The sequence below is a fragment of the Megalobrama amblycephala genome, linkage group LG22 (genome assembly GCF_018812025.1).
Source record: "Megalobrama amblycephala isolate DHTTF-2021 linkage group LG22, ASM1881202v1, whole genome shotgun sequence".
NCBI lineage: Eukaryota > Metazoa > Chordata > Actinopteri > Cypriniformes > Xenocyprididae > Megalobrama > Megalobrama amblycephala.
The window spans coordinates 27,284,933-27,298,157 of NC_063065.1; the positions used below are offsets into that span (position 1 = coordinate 27,284,933).

General features: G+C 35.8%; 1 protein-coding gene across 1 annotated transcript in view; it reads right to left on the reverse strand.

The window, feature by feature from the left end:
• Positions 1-12,102, reverse strand: part of kmt2ca (lysine (K)-specific methyltransferase 2Ca) — a 181,276-nt gene extending 169,174 nt beyond the window's left edge. The window contains 1 exon segment of the mRNA XM_048173990.1: positions 11,695-12,102. The gene's annotated coding sequence lies outside the window, so the exon portion shown is untranslated.
• Positions 12,103-13,225: the final 1,123 nt, after the last annotated feature.

Below are 13,225 nucleotides of genomic sequence, written 5' to 3' on the forward strand. Positions count from 1 at the left end.
GTTTATGAAGTATTTACATAGTCGTTTAATGTGGATGAGCTTAAAGGAAGCACACTGAGCTTAATTGGATCAGCAACAATTTTTAATGAATAAATATTACATTAAATTTAAAGGACAAGATTTTGATAAATAAATAATCTAGGTCGTGTATTAAGTTTATACATATTTTAATATGAACAACTATTATTGACAATATGTATGAAATTATACTTTTTCTTACTGATGTCACATGAAAGCTGTGTGATTTTCATAGCAGTGCACCCTTTAAGCTCACTTAACAATAATATGAAGTCTTTAAAAATTGTGCCATGTTGCTAAAACTATCTTTTGGATCTAACTGTAATTATTGGAAAATAATTACAGTTAGATCCAAAAGATAGTAGGTTCCAGGTTATAATATACAAAAGTCTAAACATTAATCTCTTAATTTTGCAGCAAGTAGTTATAACCACCTTAAAAATTCACATTTAAGGGGCTCCTCTTTTGGTGAAAGTTTTCAGACAGCTTTCAAAATGGCCGCCAGACAGTGTGAACACATGGATACCCATATTTCAGTGTGCAATGGTCTGATTTTCTTGAAATTACAGGAGGTATGTAGTAACACATCAATTGGTTAAATCATCAAGTAGGATAATACATTCTTTTTTCTTTTTATAATCTGAGCTCAAAGATGGTAGTGTGCTTAATGGCTATTTGAGCTTAATAGGTATGTTTACCCTAGATGCCAATTCCAGGTTTACACAGGAACTTACAAGTCAATACACACAACAGCCAATTGAAGACTATGTCCTTACACTAAAAAAAATCCTGGGTTATATTTTTCAATCCAAACACTAGGTTGAGCATGTAGAGTCATTTTTTGAGTTATTTTAGTGGTTGGGTAGTTGTGGTGTTACCCAGCTCTTGGGTCATACGACACAACCCATTCAGGCTGACGCCTTGCATACATTTTCTTTACGCAAAAAAAAAAAAAAAATTCTAACTGTGCACGGTTTGTTTCTGGGCAGGCTATGGAGTCAGTCACAGCATATTTTGGCTTTGAGTGAAATGCAGGCAGCTGTCTGAATTTAGCAATTCCCAGCCGAACACGGACCCAACTCCGAGAACCAGCACTGTTACAGTGGAAACAGGATAAAAGAGCAGTGAAAGCCAACTAGGAAGTAACCAAATTTTTACTTATAAGGTTTGTTAAACGAGTTTAAATTTAGGCAATATCATACAACCTACATGCTAAAAATGCTATAAAATATGCTACTGTAAAATGAGACTCAAAAATAATGGAAGTTATCATGTAAACCAGTGGTTGCAGAGTATTTAACAAAAGTTTTGTGGATTTAAGATAATAAATAAACAAATTTGGTTGTTTTTAACCCAATGTTTTTTAGAGTGCACCCAACCTCCTAAATGAAAGTAGAAGTATCATTCAGTTTGAAGATGAAAATATTAAAATGTGCATCTCTTTCCAGTTGTACTCATTTATTGCAACATACCCATGGGATACTTGTCCAAGTGGTTACTGCAACATTCATGAGTTTATTACATGGATTATGCAATAAAATCAAAATACAGGTTCAAACACCAGGGATGAAGCTGCTAAATATAGCATACTGTATTGTACACAAAAGAGAACCAGAAAGCCAGCGTCCATCTACCAGCTTAAGCCAATGTGTGTCATTAGCAACTTCACAGCTTTGGACTGTGAAGTCTCGTGGAGTACCACAACGGCCAGTAATGTCCATGTGAGTGTAGGGCTGTGACGGTTTCAAATTTTTTAAACCATTTTATACCACCATGGTGGTATAGGGCCAATCCACCAGCGGTGGTGAGGGGGGTGTGCACATAAACTTAGCAATGCAAAATTTATTTATAAAATAACTTTGAACTTCGATTACTTATAAAAATAACTTTTTTCGCTAAAAAAGCTATAATGAAGTGGTAATTTATTTTATGTTTTTAATGTAATTAAACTTTAAACTAATGCAGGCATCAGCCAATCAGATCACCTTATGCAAACACCCTAGAGCAGTCGCTAGCCAATTGTGTTCATGCAACACCGGAAAATAATGTGATTGGCTGTTGTCACTATGACGCCTGCGTCAGCACCAAACTTCAGACACTCAATTACTGACAAGTGTGAAATGCATATAAATAAATAAATAAATAAAAAAAGGTTCCTTACCTTGCCTAATGAATACAAACTTTGGTTAGTTCACCCCAAAAAATAAATAAATAAATATATATATTAAAATAAAATATAAATAAAATTAGGGCTGGGCGATATATCGCATGCGATTGTCACGCGCAATTCATCAGTAAAGCCGGTTCCCTGATTGCCGCTAAATCACCATCACCTGCTTTATATATATATATATATATATATATAAATTATATATATTTAAATATATATATATATATATATATATATATATATATATATATATATATATATATATTTTTTTTTTTTTTTTTTTTTTTTTATATTTATATTAGTGGCAACCTATCGCTCCCGAGAGCGACCAATTCTTCAATGATTTGGAGGGGTGCCCCAATACTTTTGGCAATATAGTATAAGAAGAGTAGCCTACTTCATTTATAATAAAACAGAATATTAATATGCATGAGAGGCATACTTTTTTTTTTTTAAATCAATTCTTTTGTTTTTATGCATCAGTGCAGAATTGTTCACATCAGCATCGTGATGCATCATAAAACCAATTATATTCCACAGCTCTAGCTGGCGATACTGGATACTCTTTTGAGTTATTGTGTAGGGTACGCTATTTCACAATGAAAAGAACTATCTAGCAGCCAAGTTGTAACTATAATATAAATATGATTCAGCTCATGATAACATTTCATGACCCAATAGTGTCACCTTTGACGTGGGCCCTCTGGTGATTCCCACTCCTACTGCTTACCTAGAATGTTTACTGGAAAGCATCAGTGTTGAAACATTGTACTTATCTCTCCACTAACAATAAAACTGTGATGGCAATTTGGATATGGTGTAATTAGTCAGTGCTTTATTACACCTATCAACAGTAAAATGTATACTTATCAGTTCTCAGAACTACGACTTTAAAAATGGCCCACAATCAGCACAACACACCCAAAAGTTTCTTCTCAAAACAATACAACCAGTCATGACCATATACTACACACTCTCTTTCCACTTTGTCAGTAATTAATTAACCAATTAAAGATCTCTGTCAACTGCATCAAGCTCGATCAATGTGATCGATATGCAAACAGACATTAAAGCAATGCTTACTGGTGGAAAGGAGTAATAAAAGTGACAAATGGTCATAAAAAGCACAAAAAGGCCAATTTCCTTAGCAAAAGCAGTGGAACCAGAGGGGGGCACAGAATGCATTTGTAGTGTTGCTTGCTTAGTTTGATCTGAACCCCTGACCTTAAATAATAAAGCACTTCACCACTTGAGCAACAGACATCAATGATAACACAAATGGTGCAGCTTGTTGAGAAGTGAACTAACTTTCTAAGTAATCAGACCTACAATTTTCATCTGAAAAAAAAAAAAGGAGAAAGAAATTCGTATAGACTTACAATAAAGGAGGGACACAGGCTGAATCTAAACACTAGAATATTAAAAGGGTGCTTAAACCTTTTCATTTTACATGCTTTCTACCGATTGGATGACTAACTGATCACAAAAAGAACAACAGTAAACACCCTATAACAAAGCGAATCCTGCTTCTGAAGGTCCATTATCCTGCTGATTTTAGCTCCAATATAGTGGAACATATCTGATCCAGCTAATCAAGGGCAGTGTCTGAAATCGCCCCTATACCCTTAAACAGAGCACTGTTTGAGGGGACAGCTATTTGTAGTGGTGTCCAAAACCATAGTGGATGTTGTCGTGTGCACAAACTCAATCCTACAATGCACCGCAATAAAAAGTGTACAATTGATGTACACTCAAAAGCTAGAGAATATATGCGTAATGTACCCATAATGCACTGTGAGGGTTGTGCCGAATTAGGGTGTACTCACACTAGGCACGGTTGCCTTGAACCGAGCCCGAGTGCGATTACACCCCCTCCACTCTCCCCCGCGGGCCCGCACTCACATTGCTCTCAATGTTCCGGGCCGAAGCACGCTTAAGTCATATACGATGCAACTTTTTGAATGGAAGAAAACAGGAAGAAATGCACTTTCACTAAGATACTGCCTAATATATTTATAATTTATGCCGTGCAGCATTTTTCTCTTGCACGTATCAGAGGATTATTACAAAGGCAGCTGACGTTAATGGAGGAATTTGCAGCTTTACTCGCAAACTACAATTCCTGTTCATCAATAAGGTGAGAAGCAGACTCGTTATAAACCCAAATACACTCAAATTAATTACATGAATTGTTAAGTGTACTATCAGAGTAGTAACAAAGATGTTTGTCGTCGTAATGATGACAGTAGCGCACACAAAAGTAGTACCTGAACCGCACTCGAGCCCAACTGAAATGTGCTCTGGCCCAACACTTCCAAGCGGGCCAGGGACGGCTAAATGAAACGCGCCTGGGCACGGAACGGAGCGATCACATTTGTCAAACGAACCGGGCTTTGGGGGTCACGGTTCAGAGTGCCTAGTGTCAGTACACCCTTAATTCCTGAGTCTTACCAGAAGATTGTGCCCACAGCTTCCATCCATCCATCCATTTTCCAAACCGCTTGCACAATGTGGGTAGTGTAATATTATCATACGGGTATAAATTCCTTTTTAATTGATTATCAAACCGCTTAATTAAGGCTTATACATGCTAGTTTCCAAGACAGAGTTAAAAATGCATCTTTTCATTACTAATGGAGCTGCCAGTTTGCTAAGTTTTAAATGATTATTAAACAAGCAAGCTCAAACTACGCAAAAGCGGCAGCCCTTTGGGCACACTCGGTGCCCGAATTCACTCTTTCAAGTGGACTATATTAGTGGAGTAACGTAAGGAATAATGAATGTGGGTATTGGGGCGATTTCTAAGGTCTTCACAAACTTCCAGGTAGGTGTCAGGGGAGTTTGGAGCTAATTTTCTCTTCAAGTGAAGTCGGAAATATCGTAATTACCAGTTCTGAGCACATGAAAGACAAAGCAAAGTCACATTTACAGCTGGGAAACTTTGAAACAGAAGTCTTAAACACTGCTCCTGAAGACCCACTGTTCTCAGAGCAGCACACCAGCTTGTGATTTTCAAGCAATCCTGAAGAGCTTGATTAGCTGGTTCAGGTGTATTTGAATAGGGTTGGAGCTAAACTCTTCAGGACAGTGGGCTCCCAGGAGCAGGATTGAAGACCTAAGGTAAAGAAAACCAGGCTGATTACAAGAGAAATGGCAGACAGAATAGATATTTGCATTGTGTTTTCAGTGAATTCAGTGTATGTTTCACTTTATAACATGATCTGTCATATTTTGTGATCATTTCTGTGTGAAATACAGACTGTAAAATGTCAAAACCACCCACCGCTATATGGCCAGATTTTTTCGACTGCATAAAGCAAACCAGCGTTTCGCTAGTAAAGTTTTGATGGACGAGGATTGGAATCAAGGTAAAGATGATTTGTGCTGACGTACACGAGTACAGTAAGAACGCATAAGTCCGTTAAATTGATGCGCAGACAAACCATGTATGTGAGCTCTCAAAGCACTGAAGCACATTGTATTTCTGCACAGACATACTTCAGTACATTCATATAATTTCCACAAACATCCAGGATAATGTTTTTATCTGTCATGCGTATGTTGTTGTGTTTAGTAATTCTGAATGGATCTGTGTACTGTAGTAGGTATATGCAGTCAGGTCAAGGCGGTTGGTTTAGGGTTATTTTTTCCTCCATGTGGTTCTGTTCGGTATCGCAACTTTATTCATCTTTGTTTCTCCATGGAAGCTTTGGTGTGCATAAATTTATGAATTATATGGGCTCTTTATAGCATTTAGTTATTTGGTGTCCTTTTGGCAGTGTACTTTTTTGGAAAGACACCTTTCCTAAATTTACCTTGAAAAAAGCTTGCAGAAAATACACTTTTGCTGAGAATCACCATTCAATCTGATGGGTTACTTTGCTGAATATAACAAGTAATGACAAAATGAATGTGTTAAATGATAAAGATAAACGCCTGGCTTGGAAGTGAGCTTCCCAGATACACACGAAAACAGTGTCTGCAGGATGTCGACACCTCACAACTACAAAACTGCAAAACACAAATCCAGTCAAATTATCACATTGGATAGTTCCTTCCATTCTCCATGATAACAGTTTTTATGAATTACACATCAGTATTGCTCAGTATTGTTCCATACATTTCCCTGTCCTCATTTATAGAATTCACACTGCATCTCACCACCTCACATTAATGTAATAACCCTGTTTGCTCTAAAAAAATAAATAACTTTTCTGTCTCTTGATATTAATGTTGCAGGCTTATGAACGGGACAAGCTACAAACTTACAAACTAGGGCTGGGACAATACATCGAATCTCGATTCGCGATACGAGGAATCTGGAGCGATTCTGATATTTTCCGGTGTATCGCGATACTCTCTCGAATCGATTCTGAGCTTAGTTTTTAAACAGCAGCCTTTAAACAAAGGCACTATACACGCTTTAGAAACACATGTACACGGCCTGCTTTCAGTTCCTTTACACACACCACTTAAACCTAAAATAATCATTCATAAAGTTCGAAAAGGTTGAAACGAATTACAAATCTCGCATCATAAAAGCATTCTGAGCCGAGGTGCAAGTATACATAACAACTTACATAACTCAGCCGAACGCACGAGCGCTGTCAAGCAGTCGTCTTCATGAGCGTTTGAGAGCGTGGGGTTAAAAACTAGCCTAGAGCGCCATCTGCTGTTAAAACTAAGCTCAGTATCAATTAGAGAGAAAATATCAGGATCGATCCAGATTCATTGTATCAATTGAGAATCGATGCATCATCCCAGCCCTAAATGAAACACATGTGATGTTAGACAGAATGCATTAGGGCTGGGCTATATATCGCATGCAATTGTCACGCGCATTACGTCAGTAAAGCCGGTTCCCTGATTACCGCGAAATCGCCATCACCTGCTTTCAAATGGTGATGGCGAACCTTTTCGATTCATCTGTGATAATGAACGCGATATTGCGTAGCTTGTCAGTGATCTACGGTTCTGTCTATTAAATGGCGCTCCATTTGAAAGCAGGTGATGGCTATTTTGCGGTAATCAGGGAACCAGCTTTACTGACATAATGCGCGTGACAATCACATGCGATATATATCGCCCAGCCCTAGAATGCATGTCTTGTTTTTAATAAAACAGAATGTAAATAGTGTCTGATACCATCAACCCCCCAAAAGAGAATAATAAATATGGTCCATTTAACATGTGCAATATAAGTGGAAGTGTGAATTGATAAATAAATGATGACAGAATGTTAAATTTTGGGGTAAAAAATTTCTTTTAAAAGGAATATTCTGGGTTCAGTACAAGTCAAGCTCACACAACTGCATTTGCGATTCATGCATAATGTTGATTACCACAAACATTCATTTCAACATTTATTTCAATTAAAAAAAAAGGTTGTAATTAGGCGTGTAGGTTGTAAGGGTTGTAAAGGTTGTAATTTTGTGTGTAACTTTTACACACAAAAGGTTAGGAAGTGATCTTTCCACACTAAAAACATATTAACATGAATGTTCATATATTGTGGCTACACTATTGAAATGCCACTTCCGTTGCAAGTGCCTAACTTTAAGTGTAATTTTTACTTATTAAATTTAAAAAAAAAAGTACAGAAAAGTTTTCTGATTGAGCTTAGCTGCTGATTGTGCTTAATTTTTACTGAACCTGTAAAATTCATTTTAGCAGATCTTTTCCTTCTTTTTTATAAGGCCTGCAGTGTGACATCAAAATTTTTCAAATGATTAAATACGCAACAGAGCAACTTGGGACTCAATGTCATATATTTGCTAAGAAATGTGTCATGATTACAGTGTTAATGATATGACCATCTGTTTTAGCCCATAAATTAGATCCATGTACAAGACAGCTATAGGCCGGCATAAGGAGGACAAGACTTCTATCACACCCACGTACGTTAATACATTCACAATCAGATTATGGACTTTATCGTATCAGAACTTACGGAGGGCCATGGCATTGAGCGGTCAGTACAAATTCCCACATATAAAGCAATAAATTATACCAAAGTCACAATGGAAGCCCCTGTTGTGTCATTTTTTTTTTTTTTCTCTCTCTTGTGGTCAATATTTATACAGCAATCCAGCAATATTAAAGTCTTTATATTTAAAATAATTCATTCTATTAAAGATTTAAATAAAGACCAGCACTGTTGGACTACACAATGAAGAACTATAAGAATCAGTGAGAGAATTCCTGCCATATCAAACACAGCTCTACTGAATTCAGACTTCGTTCCAGGTATCACTGGTAGATGACAGTAAACTGAGCATGCTAGGGCAAGTCAATCCTTCACCAGATACTAGTCTCTGTAACTTCTCACTGAGACGAATGTGACGAAATGGCAACTTGAAACTCGACAGCACAGGCCAAATTGAAGGACTGGACATTAAGTAGCCCAAACCAAAGGGCTTTTGGTGTCAATGATCACTGAACGCATGTAACACCAGACAACATCCAGGTACCGTGGGACTTGCTTATGAAAACAGCATTGGCTGTATCACTGCAGAAAATGTGACCGTCATTCTCGCTGTCAGCAAAACAGTCATGTGACATTAAATACAAACAAAAACACCTTTTTGATTCAGCAGTAATTTAAGCACAAAAACTGGGAGATTATTTACAACTTTTGCTTTTCAGTCCATTTTCCTAAACAGAGTGTTTGCATGTGAGCAGATTCTTTGTACGGCCGAGCTGTGGTGAATTGTGATGAATAGGTCAGATCTGAACTCCTCTGGAGAGGCTGCCATCGATGCAACTGAACTCAACCAATTCTCCTGTGTCTCATTAAACCACTTAAAGTGAAAATTGGTCTCCTACTATTATGAGAATCATTCAGCAGAGCTGCAGAAGTAGCAGAAAGGCAATGTTCAGAATTGAAAAAGCTTACTAAATACTGTGTGTGCAGTATATGACGCATACTGCATAATATATTTTCTACTATTTATATTTCAATACACATTTTGCATATGGTAGCAAGTAGTGTCCATTTATCATTTTTAAAAAAAATATTTTTTTTTTTAAATGGCTAGCTTGTAATTTTTTTGTAAATCTGTTTTAACTGTCGGTCATCTGGTCAAATAATGAGTGAAGAAAAAATTAAATCACACGGGAAATGAAAGGTGCATTCTGTACAGTTTTGTATATATTGTGCTCTGCCGAAATGTGTATGCTAGATATTCCTTTGGTACAGAAAATGTGAATACCGTGCACAGTATACATATATACTGCAGAAAAAAAGTACAGTAAAAAATGACTAATTGTAACAGTAAAAAACTATACAAAATACAAAAAAAACCTGTTCATTGGTTTACAGAAATTTCCCTTACCATATATGGGGAAAACTGTAATGTATCTAAACTTAAACTTCATGTAATTTGACAGTAAAATACTGTTAAATGTACCATTTTTGGAAGTAAAAAAAAAAAAAAAAAAATTCTTATAATGAAAAGCCATAAACTGACATACCCAGAATTTCCTGTGTGACACCTCACATTTTATGTTTTTTTCCCCTCCTTTTTAATAAATGTTTATTTTTCAGTTGTGTACATTAGGGTTTTCTGTTACATTTTATGTTATTAAATTAATGTTTATTGCATTATTTAAGAGTCATGCGTGTTACCATGATGGTGTTTGTATTCGTGTGAATGACACCTTCTATATTCCAGTATTTACCCCACCCTGTTGAAATGCTACTTTTGATAAACTTCATGTGCTTTTTCTTTACCCCTTGTGTTATTATGGTGACTTTTAGTATATGTTAAAAATACAAGACAGAGCAGCAAGGCCTGTGCAAATTAATTTATTTAGTAAATTACAATTTTAAATTGTAAGATGTGTTTATATTTTTACTGTATATTAATAGAATTTTTCTGGAAACCACAGATGCATTTTTTCCCCCCTGTAAAACAGCTATTTTGCTATTCCAAACATAGTCCAATGTGTCTTTGGGTGGACGACAATACAACATTATTTAATAAGCATCGCAATACAATTTGTTAACTGTATGAACATATCAATGAATGTGTAGCCTATTTGTGACCCTGGACCACAAAACCAGTCCTAAGTCGCACAGGTATATTTGTAGCAATAGTCAACAATATATTGTACGAGTCAAAATTATCAATTTTTCTTTTGTGCCAAAAATCATTATGATATTAAGTAAAGATCACGTTCCGTGAAGACATTTTGTAAATTTCCTACCGTAAATATATCAAAAAAATATTTTGTGAGTGGATATGTATTGCTAAGGACTTCATATGGACAACTTTAAAGGCGATTTTCTCAATATTTTGATTTTTTTGCACGATTCCAGATTTTCAGTTTCAGTTTAATTTATTTATATAGCACATTTAATATCGACAGAGTCGACCAAAGTGCTGCACTATTTTCAAATAGTTTCGATCTTGGCCAAATATTGTGCTATCCTAACAAACCATACATCAATAGACGTTTATTTATTCAACTTTCAGATGATGTATACATCTTAATTTTAAAAAAAAATGGACCTTTATGACTGGTTTTGTGATCCAGGGTCACATTTAAAAAGTATGTTAAAAGTTACAGCAAGTTTTTCACATTTCATTCATTTACAATAATTTTGCTGTTCACTTAAATAGTCCTGTTGTGAGACAAAGACAGGTTTAAAACTAAAGAAGAAGAAAAAAACCCACCACGTAGTCCCTTAAATATTATGAGCTCAAAATTTATACAAGTATTACACACAGAAAATAATAGTTTTAGACGCCGTATAACACGTCACACTGCTGTCACTGCGTGACATGTCATGTCAACTAGGCTAACCCTTTACAGCTGGAAAAGCATATCTGTAGTACTTCGTACTAACTTGATAAAAGCTCGCACAACTAAGGAAGTTAGAATCCTCAGTTATACAATCAACATGTTAAAGCAGCAGGTTAGCCCTGGGGATAAAGTAGCCAGGACTGAAGGAAACTAGTTAGTTTAGCAGCTCTTATATTGACTCAAGTAAGATGGCTGGACCCATGTGAAAACAAAACAACTTTCTACCACCAAACGTCGGTGTGACGTTTACTAAACAGCGTCGTCGACACTTTCTCAACTGAAACCATCGGTATACAAACTTATTTTATAACCCAGATCGATATTTTTCTGGTTACTTCCTCGTTGTCCTTTAAAGTCCCGTATGAAATGTAATACTTTCATTTATTCTAAGGGTGAGGGAGTTATCTGTCATTAGTTAAAGACCTCGATCAAATTAAAGACGTAAAGCCGCGGAATGATATATGCGCGCTCTCAGACTTTATAACAATCTGTCATTAGAATGTTTCAATGTTACTCTTCACACTCACACAGGCTGCAACTATCGCCACTTTCCAATGAAAACCAAAACAACACTTGTTTTTCACTTCAAACATCAAAATAGCGCGCCTTTTACCAAAGCATAAACTATAAACACCAACATATAAACAAATAATCACGGCGGAAAGCGAACGGAATGATGAAGAGTAGCGAATGCTTACGGAATTGATGCAATTCTTTTTTCCTTTCCAGCTTCCAGCCAACTTAATTCAGAATGTAATCCAAGAAGAAACTTTTCCCAAAGCTCTCATGTGGATTAAGCGTTTGGTACGATATTTCAGGTCGAAACATTCCTCATTTAGGTGAAAGAAGCATAGTTTTCCTCGATTATATGAATTTTAAAGTTGTAGCGTTTACTCCATCATGGTGGCCATGTTTAAGAGAGACCGAAACACTGCCTGTCACGGCAACGGACAAATAGACCCAATTTAACGTTTAAGACAGTGTTGCCGTTTTAAATTGCGCACAACTCGTACAGAACATCTATAAACCGAATATATGATGTGGGATGTGCTAAACATGTAAGTTATTTCTGTTAAAAACTGCAAGAAGATATTTTTAAAAAGTCTCACTGACCCTGCGGAGTAATACATGAGGACATACTCAAGGTAAACAGTCTTCTCAGTCGTCAGCGGTGGGCGGTAAAACGCGGAAGTAGATTCTGGAAATCGAGCTGGATTGAGTCCATGTCGCCTATCAGCATAGAAAAGGCAGTATTACTTCACTCAGACCTTTTGATCATTTCCTATCGCAAAAAACAAACAAACAAATATTTTCAGTTCTTAACAGACGTTTCTTAAATGTCCAAAAATAATGCATTTTAGAACATCACAAATCACCAAATCGTTAGCCTCATAGCATAATTGCCTAAGTATCATTTGAAAATGAATGACTTAGGCAATTATGCTATGAGGCTAACGAAATGTTAGTACTAATGTGTAATATAAAGTGTTTTTTTTTCTTTTTACAAAGTAAACCCTTTACTTTCTCTTTGTTAATAGGTTACATATATTGTGTAAAATGCTTTAAGTTACTGTAGTATTCTTGACTCTGACATATGAGGCTGTATTTTTTTTTTTTAATTTCTATTATTCTGTATCACCCCACCACTATTACACTATATGTGCTATACACACTATTCTGAATACATGCTGAAAGTAAATAAATAATAATAATAAAAAGATAATAACACTAAGATATATACATCTACTAAAGAATATTATTAAGGGCAAAGGGGAAAAACAAGACATTTAAATGCACAGATTCCACATATTTATGATTTTTAAACACCAGGCAGTAATAGTCACAAGCTCACCAATTTCCAGATGAGCTATTTTCTTTAAGCAGACATAGAGCTTTTCTTTTTTATAATGAACATAATTAGCTAATCCATGCAATCTGGCATTTTATTCAGTTTAAGCTGTCATTATAATTAGAATATTCCTAGACAAATTTCGACAGATAAATGCACAGTTTACCATTTACATATCAGTTGATAATTTGTCCTTAATTACTTTCAATTTGTTATTGTATCTATAGAAAATAAACCCTAAGATAAAAGAATAAATCATAAAAGCAGTGTTTTGTATAAGTGCATCAGTAATGCTGTGTTCTTTTCTCCTAATTAAAAAAAAAGAGGCTCATTAAAGGTCAAGGATTCTAGGGAAGATGTCCAAAGCAGTCCAGGTGCAA